This window comes from Theropithecus gelada, chromosome 9, assembly GCF_003255815.1.
Source record: "Theropithecus gelada isolate Dixy chromosome 9, Tgel_1.0, whole genome shotgun sequence".
NCBI classification, from domain to species: domain Eukaryota; kingdom Metazoa; phylum Chordata; class Mammalia; order Primates; family Cercopithecidae; genus Theropithecus; species Theropithecus gelada.
This window is the reverse complement of record NC_037677.1, coordinates 112,994,805-113,007,053: the sequence shown is the minus strand read 5'-3', so window position 1 is coordinate 113,007,053 and position 12,249 is coordinate 112,994,805. Positions and strand designations below refer to the sequence as shown.

The following is a 12,249-nucleotide window of genomic DNA, read 5'->3' as shown; positions in this document are numbered from 1 at the left end:
GAGCACTTTGAAGAGTCCCCAAATTTCTCCAAATGTAATCACCATTGCTTAAGTTAACTTATTTTATTCACATAAAAAATTTTTTTTTATTTCCAAAGTAAAAGTAAGAGTAATTTTATTTCTAAATTATTGTAGTAAGGGAGCCTCTCACTATTATTCCCAAATACTCATACATCATTTCAGTTGAACAGTAGTGGGTATGGTCTAACTGTCTTTAGAACACTGAGTTATAAATATAAACAAATAGCAAGATTTCGTCCATTGTTTAGAGGTCAAGATACTTTGTTAGGATGCCCAAGAGTGATAAGGCTCCAGCAACTGATTTAGTTACCCAAACTGATAAGAAGCTGCTACATAAGGCAGAAAGAAAATGTAACAATGTGTAAGGAAAAAATTCACTTCTGAAGAGACAAGATACTCTGGTGCCCGGTAATTATGGTCTCTCCTAAGGCCAGATCACTAATGTTCCTGTTGCTTGGTGAGTGTCTCATCTGATCAAGGACAGCTAGTTGAATGATATTTATGGTCACTGCTATCAGTCTAGGAAAAGACAATGCATCTCTCTCCACAGTAACAATATCCTTGAGGCCCTTGGTCTGGGTACATTTTTCCTCTAGACAGTGCTGGAGACACTCTGACAAATTCTTGCTCTTTGGACTCTCTATTTATAAAAATCATATAGATTATTATTCTCTTTAATATAGTCCTTCATCACAGGATGACAGAGCACCATATAGAGGCTTAGGTCAAGGCAGAGGTCATTCATTCAAATGCCTACAGAAGCCAGCCAGTCACGTAAATGAGTGGGGCAGATTAGATGTCAGTCTAGTCAAGTGCCAGAAAACAACCGAAATTACTTTATGATCTGTATGTTCTCATTTATAAATGGCAGCTAAGCTATGAATATGTGAAGACATACAGAGTGGTATAATGGCCCTTGGAGACTCAGAAGTGGGAGGGTAGGAAGGGAGTATGGGATAAAAGTACTAGATATTGGGTACAATATACACAATCCAGGTGACAGGTACATTAAAATCTCCGAATGCACCATTATATAATTCATGCAACTCAAAACCACTTATACCCCAAAAGCTATTGAAATTTTTTAAAATACTGTATGTTTTTTGAATAATGATACACGCATGTAACATAGCACAAACAAACATATATGACAGAGATATTGGAAATGTTAAAGTAAAAACAATATTGAAAAAATAGAAGTATTTCATTATTGAAGTTTTCTTTCTCAATTTGTTACTCCTTGTTATTGTAATCTATCATTAGACATCAAGGTCAGGCCATGAAACCTAAACCACAAATTATTCAGCTTGGAAGAATAATTTGATTGGCCTAGTTTCATGTGCAAAAACAAAGTAGACTAACATTGATGCTATTTAACATGTATAGACTCTGTTTGTACAATCATCATTATCTAGAGAACATGCATAGACTCTGTACAATCATCATTATCTAGAGATATATGTTCAATTCTGGCATTTCAGCATCAGTGTATTTAGTTTTTAGTTATTCATTGCTTTGCAGTTTAAAAAGTTCAGTTTGTAGCCCATTTGTTCACAGTATCAATAACAAACTAGAAAGGTAAACTTAAGCAACGTTAATGTATTTTCGTAAAGCTGAAAGTCAGAGAAACCTTTTGGAATTTTGTTTTAATCTCTACAGTTTTGGTAATGTAGTTCAGGCTATGACTTTCATTTCAGGAAAATGATTGTAGTATAGGCTAGTGGGCCAAGTTATTTCTTGCCAAATTAGTTTCTCTAAAGGTGTATTAGTCTGCTCTCACCCGAGACTAGGTAATTTATAAAGAAAAGAGGTTTAATTGACTCACAGTTCCAAATGGCGGGGAAGCCTCAGGAAACTTACGATCATGGTAGAAGGCACCTCTTCACAGGGCAGCAGGAGAGAGAATGAGTGCCAGCAGTGGAAAAGGCAGATGCTTGTAAAACTGTCAGATCTCCTGAGAACTCAGTCACTATCATGAGAACAGTAAGGGGGAACTGCCCTCATGATCCAATTGCCTCCCACTGGGTCCCTCGCATGACACGTGGGGATTATGGGGCTTACAATTCAAGATGAGATTTGGGTGGGGACACAGTCAAACCGTATCAAAAGGCATTATCTGTTTGTGAATTCAAAGTGCATAGGTTCTAATATCTGCAAAAAATCAAATACTTTGATTCACTTTTCATTGTTAGGGATAGCTTAGGGATTTTCTCTTGAATGATATAAAAGTGCCCAGAAACCTCTCACAGCATTCAGCCACAGAAGTTCATGTACTATAACAGGCAACCATACATGTAATTCATAAAAAGAAGTCCTGGAGTATCTGGATTTCAGCCATGGGATTTTATTCTGTTCACATTGTCAATTACTACACATTCATGGTATATTACCTTTTAAATTCTTTGGCACAAGGCACTTCCTGGAAAATGACATAATTAGGAGACCTAAATTCTATGTCACTTGGATAATGGAGCCTTCTTGAATTTAGGTTTTCACATTAACACTGTTCATTGCAGGAGTTGAGTCACAGCGACCGGTTTTGACCAATTTATGTTGCATTTTGCAAAATGTTTCTAGCAACAGAGATAAGTCATTTGCTGAGTTCAGGTTAGGGCCTCTCACTTTCTGACACACAAAAATTCCGGTCAATGTCACCAATTACATATTGCTGACTAGGTGATATTATTTATATCTGTGCTTTCATCATCTGCCATGGAAATGCTGCAACCAATTTAATTGTTTTCATATGACTTGTCTGTAAGTGTTCAGACATACTTCAATGTACTTGTCAACAGTATTTCCAGTAAGACTGAAATTTACAAATGCTTATCTCAGTGTAAGACACACGATTTCTGGTGTATTCTATGATGCTCTTTCATAAACTTGCTATGTGTAAAAGCTTTTGATATCTGAGGAATTTTTTCACTTAACATATAACCTAATTTATATTAGCATCAGATATTTCATTCATAGTTAAAAACAATTGCTTGCTGAAATTTCAGTCCTTTTTTCAGTCTAAGTTCTTCATCCCCTCATTTTCTCCATATCCTAGACATATTATTATGGTTTAATCATACTGGCCTCTTAAACTGTGGTTCTTTCAGTACAGTCATCTTTTATTTGCATATTACACATGGAGGAATATTCTTTACTTCATCCAAGAAAGATGCCCTTTTCCACTGTGCCTGAATCAAGCTTCTTTTTTCCACATCCAGTAGAGATATGAGTATACAGAAACAATTCTCTATTCTAGGAGAAAGAAGTGCAAGGCGCAAGTGAAATCAGCCTCAGCATTAGAGACAATAGGGAGTGATGGTGCTTGTGGCTAAAGAGAGAGCAAATGAACCATCGAAGGGAATAGCTGCTGCTGCTCCACATAAAAGAGATGGCTGATAGTTTCCATGCAGGAATGTAGTTTCAGTATTGTCAGAATTGATTTTTTTAAAAAGAGAAGATAAAAAGTAGTTCAATTAAAAAAAGTGATAGGTCGGGTGCAGTGGCTCACACCTGTAATCCCAGCACTTTGAAAGGCCACGGCAGGCAGATCACCTGAGGTCAGAAGTTCGAGACTAACCTGGCCAACATGGTGAAACCCCCATCTCTGCTAAAACTACAAAATTAGCCAGGCATAGTGGTGCGTGCCTGTAACCCCAGCTGCTTGGGAGGCTAAGGAAGGAGAGTCACTTGAACCCGGGAGGCGGAGGTTGCAGTGAACTGAGATGGTGCCATTGCACTCCAGCCTGGGCAAAAAGAGCAAAACTCCATCAAAAAACAAAAACAAAAGAAAACAAGCAAACAGAAAACACTACAGATCAATAGGACAGATAGAACAGGTCGGCAAGTTAGATTAGCCTTATTAGGCAATCAGTATGCACTCTCTGTATTAAAAAATTCCAAAATTTCATAGAATTTTACTTTTCTAAAATTATGCCAATCACTTTGAATGGAATACTATGTATTGCCCAACACTTCAAATATTTGCAAAAATTTTTATAGATGGCATAACATGAATTTCTTATTTTTATTATCCCAACAGGCTCTCCCTACTGGTAGAGATGTCAGTGGCATAACCCTACATCCACTATCATAGAGATGATGTTATGTGGATGCTGCCTTGCCACAGATCTGGGACGTATGGATGGGCATATGACCTAGGTCAGGCCAGTCAGAATCCTCCTCAGGTTTTTGTTTAAACACTTGAGGGATACTGTCTTAAGACTCACTATCTGAAAGTACAATGAAGTCTAGAATTGTTCATAGTCATTTTCGCCAACACACGGGAAGAATTTACCTTAAAATGGTGCCAACGTGGAGGAAGAGAGCAAAGCCAAAAACCAGAGAAAAAGGTCATAGTAACATTCAAGCTGCACAATCCAGACATTTCTAAAGCCAGAATTTTCCTTGATCTTCCTTGTTACATAAACCAATATATTTTCTTTTTGGCTGAGGCTGCCTGCCCATTAGTCATGTAATAGCCACCTAGATGATCAGGTCTGCTGTCATGGTATCACAGCACTTGTGTTTGAGTAACCTTTAGTGTACTTAATAATGACCCCACATCACAAGATACTATTCTTAATTTATGGATTAAACTATCTTAGGTGTGTTTGTATAGGAAAAATCATAGTATACATAAAGTTCACTACTAGCCAAGGTTTCAGGCATCCAGTGGTGGTCTTAGAATATATCCTTGCAGATAAGGGAGTGGCTACTGTATTCAGAAGCACAGAGGATTCTACTCTACAGGTTGGGTGACCAACTCTTCCAGTTCTATTATTGACATTCTCAGTGAGTAGTCTCAGGCAACTCATTGAACCGCTCATTTTTTTTCACACATAAAATGGAGAAAACGTTACCTATCAAACCAATTTCACATTTTTTGAAGTATCACATGAAATAGTGAATATGTAGGGTACATAGGCTCTTAAAATTCCTTAACAAATTTAACACATGATTAATAAAGCTTTTAGTAGTTTTTACAATGATCAATGTTTGGAAGACATTAGTCTACTTAACAAAATAGACCAAATTTGTTTTAGAAGAGTAATCACTGTAATGGAATTTATCATCTTAAAAATAAACTAGCTTAAAGGATTTCTAGGGAAAAAAAAAACAACTAAAACCACGATAATGTTTATACTATATATTTTCTTAATTGATAGCCTCATAGTGAACTAATTTTAAACAACTAATGCGTGAAAATGAAAAATGATAACATATAAATGTTCATTGTGTGAAGACAAAGGTACTTACTCAATCTAAGCTTAAAAATATGAAAATTTACACTTTCAGTATGTTCTGCGCTAGAGAAACAGGAGTATTTTTGATTTCTGAACATCTTTTAAAATGATCTTTTTTTCTAATAGGATCTTTTTCCCTTTCATTAACCTCAAGGATAAACTTAGACTTTTAGGTAAAATAAGTACCAAATGAAAAAAACAGTGATGTATCATCAATATATAACACACTTATCTTAAATAATAGTATTCTAAAATTTTTAAGTCTTTCATACAACAATGAACAGGTCTGTTTTTCTCAACATCAGTGTGCTCTGTAATATGTTGCTTAGCTACCATTGCCAAGTATTTTTCTATTTTATTTTTCTTGAAAAGGAATATTGTATCATATAATCTTTGGGTTTCTCTTTCCCTATCTTAACTTCTGTTCTGTCTATATAAATCTAAGAATCTACACATATATATTTTTATTTTAAATAAAGAATTATATATGAAAGTGGTTAGAATTTAAATTGATTCAAATGTTTACATTATGTTTCAAATTCTCACAAATGAAAAGTTTGGGTTTATAGCCCATAGTATTCAGTTATCCTCTCCACTTTTGCATTTATGGCTATTTATAAAATGTATAAGTAAAACATGAAATACCAAAGGCTAAGCAAAGGTGATTTCATCATTTAAGAAATACATGATGAAAATATATTCCATTATTTTAAAAATACATGATGAAAATATATCCCATTATTTAAAAAATACAGAACTGTAATAACTTTCCCCATTATCTTCTTCTGACTCTTCAAAATCAAGTGTGGACCTAAAATGGAATAGTCTTTCCTCAACTCTATTACTGTAAAAGAAAATGATTTTCCTCCACTTATTTAAAAAAACAATAATGTGTTCTGGTCACCTCTCAGTTGTTGGCTCCTAAGTGTTAGAAAACAAGGTTGTGCACAAGGCTAACTCCACTATTACACTATGAGTTCTTCAAGGGCAGGGCCTTGTTTTGCTCATTCTGTTACCTGCAGCACCTAGCACAGTACTTGAGAATGAGGAGGAGGAGCTCAGTAAGATTGTCAAAGGAATTAATGGATGATGAAAGGCCAGTGGTTAAGATTCTATTTGTAGAAAAGGACAGAAATCCCCTAAGAAGGTAAATACAGACACCATCTCATCAGCTAGGACTGCAGTGTAACCCCTAAGGAAAACATAAGAGGAAACATTGTTACCAATTATTTTAAATACAGAAAATAAGTAGTAAAAATCACCCTAAATGTTAAAATGTTCATCCATCTATTGAGATCTCACATGTTGGGTATGTATGACTGACTACAGGATAGGATGAAAGAAATACCATGAGATTAGAAACTAAAAAGAATTTTGCGTGTCAAGGACCATTTTGATCAATGTTTGGAATTTTTCTTCCTTTTGAATTCCTGTGTTGTGTATATGGATATTCAATATTTTGGAACACGTTAGGGTTAGAATTGTTTTCTCTCTGGTGAAGGGCTACATGGAAGTATAGGCTTATCTTCCATCTGTTTTCCAGAGCCAAAGGTGGGATTGTACTGAAAAGAAAAGTGGGCCAGAAAGGGCGGATGAACTCATTTTCAGGACTCCTGACCTTCGTGCTGGTGCTCACATAGATCCTTTGGTTTAAAATGAGCACTTCAGTGAGTGCTGTGACACACTGATGAGTTTGATGTTGATCAGTATATGTCCCAGGATTTCCCTGACGACTTTCCTTTGTGCAAAAGAAATGGCGGCCCTGAGCAGTTTACAAAACCCACTCATATATTTTAATAAGTAGGCCTTTCATCATCAGTGATGACTGATGACATCATCAGTCATCACTGACTATCACAGCCATAATATCAGACATTGCTGAGAGCATGTTTCTTCAAAAATGGAACCAAGAGCTGTGTTGCTTATGTTAAAGACCTGTATATCTCTTTCAGCATTTCATTTTTTTTTCCATTTCTTAGATGACACAGGGCAAAGTCTGACGTGAAATTACCAATAAAATCTTCCTGACTGAAGTAGTATCCCCAGCCAGTGAAACTGCACAATAACTAATACATCACAATAACAAAGAGAATTCTCATACTAATTTTGTCCATGTTACACCGGCAGACAGCTGTTGCCAACAGTCAGCAGACTGCAGAAAATGTATGCATCAGAATACAAGGAGATGAACCAAATCTGGCTCTGGCTGTGTGGTATCTAAAGTTTTATCTATAAATAAGTGTACAATGTGTACATTTTCTCAGGAACTGCTACTTTAAGTGAAGCTGCCATTAGGGTGAGGACTCAGCAATATTATAATGTCCCTGACTGGATGTGAATATTCATGTGATCTTGCCTATAAAATTATCTTACTCAAAGGGTCTAGGCTTCAGGGTAGCGGAACATTGCAGTAGTCCTCAGAGATGGTCATGCCTGAGCTAGGAATACTACAGTCATTGAGAGTCAGTCAACAGTGAACACTTCCTCACATGGTCTATTGCAATGATCAACACCATAGCTGATATTGTTAGAAATGGTGTAGAGAACAATAGCAACCTAGTCAGAGGGACAGCTTAGAAAAGCGTCTTGGGAAAAAAGTGACTCATACTATTAAGAATCCAGATCCAATAAACTGGTAATAATGCAAGTTCAATAAGCAAGTTGTCAACAAATTTTCTAAAACATAATCTGAGAAACTAGGAGTTTATACGTAGAAGTCAGTCTAATTTTACCTGGATTCAGACATTACACAGTTTACTTGAAAGCTAGAAAGTGTATGTCTAGTTATAAGGAGAAAAAACTGAAAACCAACCAAAGTAATAATCAAATGAGGGCCTCACACTAGTGGGACAACCCCAGTTGTGCCAACAGCTATGCCAACTCCCTTCAAAAAGGTTCCAAACCTAAAACTGCAGGAACATGTTGAGAGGCCACCAGTGACCCGTCAAATAAGAACCTAAGCACCCATATTTACTGCTTACAAGCTACTCAGTTTTTACTATATTTTTGTTCAATAAATGTGAACTACTGCTGAATTATTTTATAGCTCACTAGAAAAAATTTGCTCCATGATTTTAAATTCACCATCACAGAGATGCCTTCTGGAATATCAAGCAGGTACTGAGTTCTGAATTCGTGCCAGAACATTAAAAACACAAACCATACTTTCTTCTGCTTCACATTAAGAAATCAGTGCTGAGAAAGCAAATACTTATCCTTAAAGGACAATGTCGTCTACAAAACATGCAACCCCAAAGGAAGCCCTTGAGTCTATCTCAGAGTCAAGAAATTGTAGATGTGTGTCTATAATTATGTCTGTATAATTTATATTGATTACAATCTTCTTTCTGGACTATAAGAAGGATATACATGTTTTGGACTTATGGACAGAGTGAAGTTATGTGAGAGGTTTAGTGTGAATGGTTGAGCCTGGTGGGAAGTAAGAAAAGGGTGACTGGATAGATAGGACTTGACCTTTCTGACAGGAATGGCAAGGAGAACCTCAGTCTTATTCACATGGAATCAGACGCCAGTGCCTTACTGGAAAGGAGGGATCCAGAAGAGAATGTCCAAGTTCAGGGACACATCCCTTAGTGGCCTGGATTTCAGGACAGAACCCAGTGTCCTCCCTCCCCTCAACTAGAGAGGTGACAAGGGAGAGGCAAGAGAACCAAACTCGAGAGATTTACGGGGAAAAACATTTAAAAAACAGCAAACAGAGATATAGCAGTGTAATCCATACCTTCCTACAAGAGTGCAATCCAAAGGTGTGAAAAATAAAATAATTTTCTCTGGCTCTGAGTAATCAGCAACAAAATAGATCTTTATGGCACAATCATACTTGCTTGCAATTGACAGATCACTAGATAAAATAGTTTCTGATGCTGTGTGCTAATGAAACAATCAGTTTTTCTCAGTTGATATTCGGCAGTCAGTGAACTAACGGGTTATCTGAATTGCCCTCGCAACTGCCTCCAGCAGATGGTCAAGCTCAAAGGATGATGCAGACAACAAAGATTATCACATGGAAGAACACTGGCATTGAAACCAGCTTTCTTGTCACTCCACGGGCACATGCGTTCCATATTAAGCATCACAATCTGTCCAGTAAAGGCAAGTGGGACGATGCCTCATTCCTACTTCAGCTCCAAACAAACAGAGAATTCACAAGACATTCTGAAGGCTGCTTTGCCTGTAGCTACCCTTCACTCATTTTTAACAAGTTGGTCTTTGAAAAGAAGCCTGGATTGAGACTATATACTCAATGAAACTCCTGGATTGAGACTATATACTCAATGAAACTCCTACTAAAATACTACCAGGGCTTTTTGTTTTCTGCAACAAATATCGAGGAATTCCACTCTGAAATACACAACACCATGTGCAGATGGGCAACAGCTCTGAAATGGCCAACTCAAAAATGTCTTTCCCAAGGAACTCAATAATATCAGAACCATTAAGAGTATTTCTCAGCGTTAGTTGACTTCTGGAATTACTTGGGGAGCTTCAGTGCTTTGGCAGCAGTTTTTGTTTGCTTGTTTGTTTTGTTTCATTTTAGCTTTTGTTAAAAATGTACATGAAGATGTTTGAAGATGGAATAAAATATATAAGGATTCAGATCCTTAGAATGCTAACATTTGCCTAACTAGAAATAGACGGGAGCTTCCTCAATTTGATAAAAGGCATTACAAAACAAGCTACAGTTAGCATCATCCTTAATGGTGAAACATTAAATCCTTTCCCTGGGAACAGGGAAAGGATGTTTGCTCTCACCACTTGGGTTCGACAGTGAACTAGAAGCTCTTGCCAGCCCATTTAGGCAAGAAGAAACAAATGGCATCTAAATTGGAAAAGAAGCTGCAAATTTGTCACTATTTACAGATGACGTCAGTGAGTATGTAAAAAAAATCCTATGGAATCTTTATAAAAATCTAGTAGAATTAGATTTCTACTAGAATTTAGCAAGATCACAAGGTACACAAGCAATATTAAAAATTAAATGTATTTGTATACACTGACAATGAACAATTACAAAATTAAATTTAAAGTGATACTAAGTATAAAGGCACCAAAATCACAAAATATTTTAGAAAATATCTTACAAAAAAGATCTATAAGACTTCTACAATGAAAAGTACAAAATGTTACTAAAATTTAAAAAAACATCTAAATAAATGCAGATATGTATTATGTTCATAGATTGGAATGTCCAGTAATGAATGTTGATTTTTCTCTAGCTTAATCTACATACTCAATGAAACTCCTATTAAAATACTATCAGGGCTTTTTGTGAAGAAATACACACGCAGATTCTAAAATTTATATGAAAATGCAAAGGATTCAGAATAGCCAAAACGGTTTTGAAAGATAGGCAGAGTTGGTAGAATTGCACTGCCTGATTTCAAGGCTTACTCCTTAAAGCTACAGTAATCAAAACACCAAGGTATTGATACAAAGACAGACATATAGAGGCCGGGCACTGTGGCTCACGCCTGTAATCCCAGCACTTCGGGAGGCCAAGATGGGCAGATCACCTGAGGTCAGAAGTTCAAGACAAGCCATGGCAAAACCCCGTCTCTACTAAAAGTACAAAAAGTAGCCGGGCGTGATGGTGGGCGCCTGTAATCCCAGCTGCTCAGGAGGCTGAGGCAGGAGAATTGCTTGAACCTGGGAGACGGAGGTTGCAGTGAGCTGAGATTGTGCCACTGCACTCCAGCCTGGGTGAAAAAAGCGAGACTCTGTCTCAAAAAAAAAAAAAAGACAGACATATAGATCACTGGAACAGAAGAAAGAGGCAGGGAATATATATGACTAACTGATTTGTTTTAATATTACAAAACTATATTTAACAAAAAAGCTTAATATAAAAACATACATGCCCCAGTTTTTACATAAAAATAAAACAGGCCCCTTGGAGAGGGGGCATGGATTTCCCTGCTGAACAGCCATTGTTTATACTCATCACAAGGCTTCTAACATGATGATACTATTTCCATATTACTACCTTTCCAATTTTGTTCTGTTGACCACTAGTTGCCATCTCCACACATTCATCTATCACAAGATTCGTAAAGTGATCAAATCCCTGCAATATTCCTTTGACATGTCTGCCACCCTTTAATTTCAATAACTTCTTGTCCATAAGTTGTTTCAACTTGGGAGAGTGAGGTTTGCTGACTGATTTTTGACCAAAGCAATCTAATGGAGAACAGGAAAGTCTTTCTAAAAAAAAAAAAATCGCTCAAAAAAATTGGATATTCACATGAAAAAAATAATAAACCCCTTTCTTACTACATACACAAAAATTAATTTTAGATGGATTATAGACCTCGATATAGTTTGGATGTTTGTCCCTCCAAATCTCATGTTGAAAAGTGATTCCCAATATTGGAGCTGGAGCCTGGTGGGAGGTGTTGGGGTCATGGAGACAGGTCCCTCATGAATGGCTTGGTGCCATCCTCATGTTAATGAGTAAGCTCTTGCTCTGAGTTCACAAGAGATCTGGTTATTTAAAGAACCTGGCACTTCCTGCCTCTCTCACTTCTTCTCTCAAATGTGACATACTGGTTCTGCCTTCATCGTCCACCATGATTGTAAGCTTCCAAATACCCTCGCCAGAAGTAGATGCTGATATCATGCTTCCCATACAGCCTGCAGAAACATGAACCAAAATAAACCACTTTTAAAAAAATAAATTACCCAGCCACAGGTATTTCTTTGACCCATGGGTTATTTAAAAGTGTATTGTTTAAGTATTTGGGGGATTATCTCGATATTTTATTGTTACTTGATTCTAATTCAATACCCCTGTGGTTAGAGAACATACTTTGTATGATTTCAATTCTTTGATAACTCATTGCAATTTGCTTTTATGTCCCATCAAATGTTCTATTCCCTCTGCATTTGAAAATAAAGTGTACTCTGATGTGGTTGGGTGCATAGTTCTACACATTTTTAACCAGATGAAGTTGGTTGAAAGTGTTGATCA

General features: G+C 36.7%; 1 pseudogene; it reads right to left on the bottom strand.

Moving 5' to 3' along the window:
• Positions 1 to 11,222: 11,222 nt before the first annotated feature.
• On the bottom strand, positions 11,223 to 11,403 carry LOC112631079 (annotated as a pseudogene).
• Between the last annotated feature and the right edge of the window lie 846 nt (positions 11,404 to 12,249).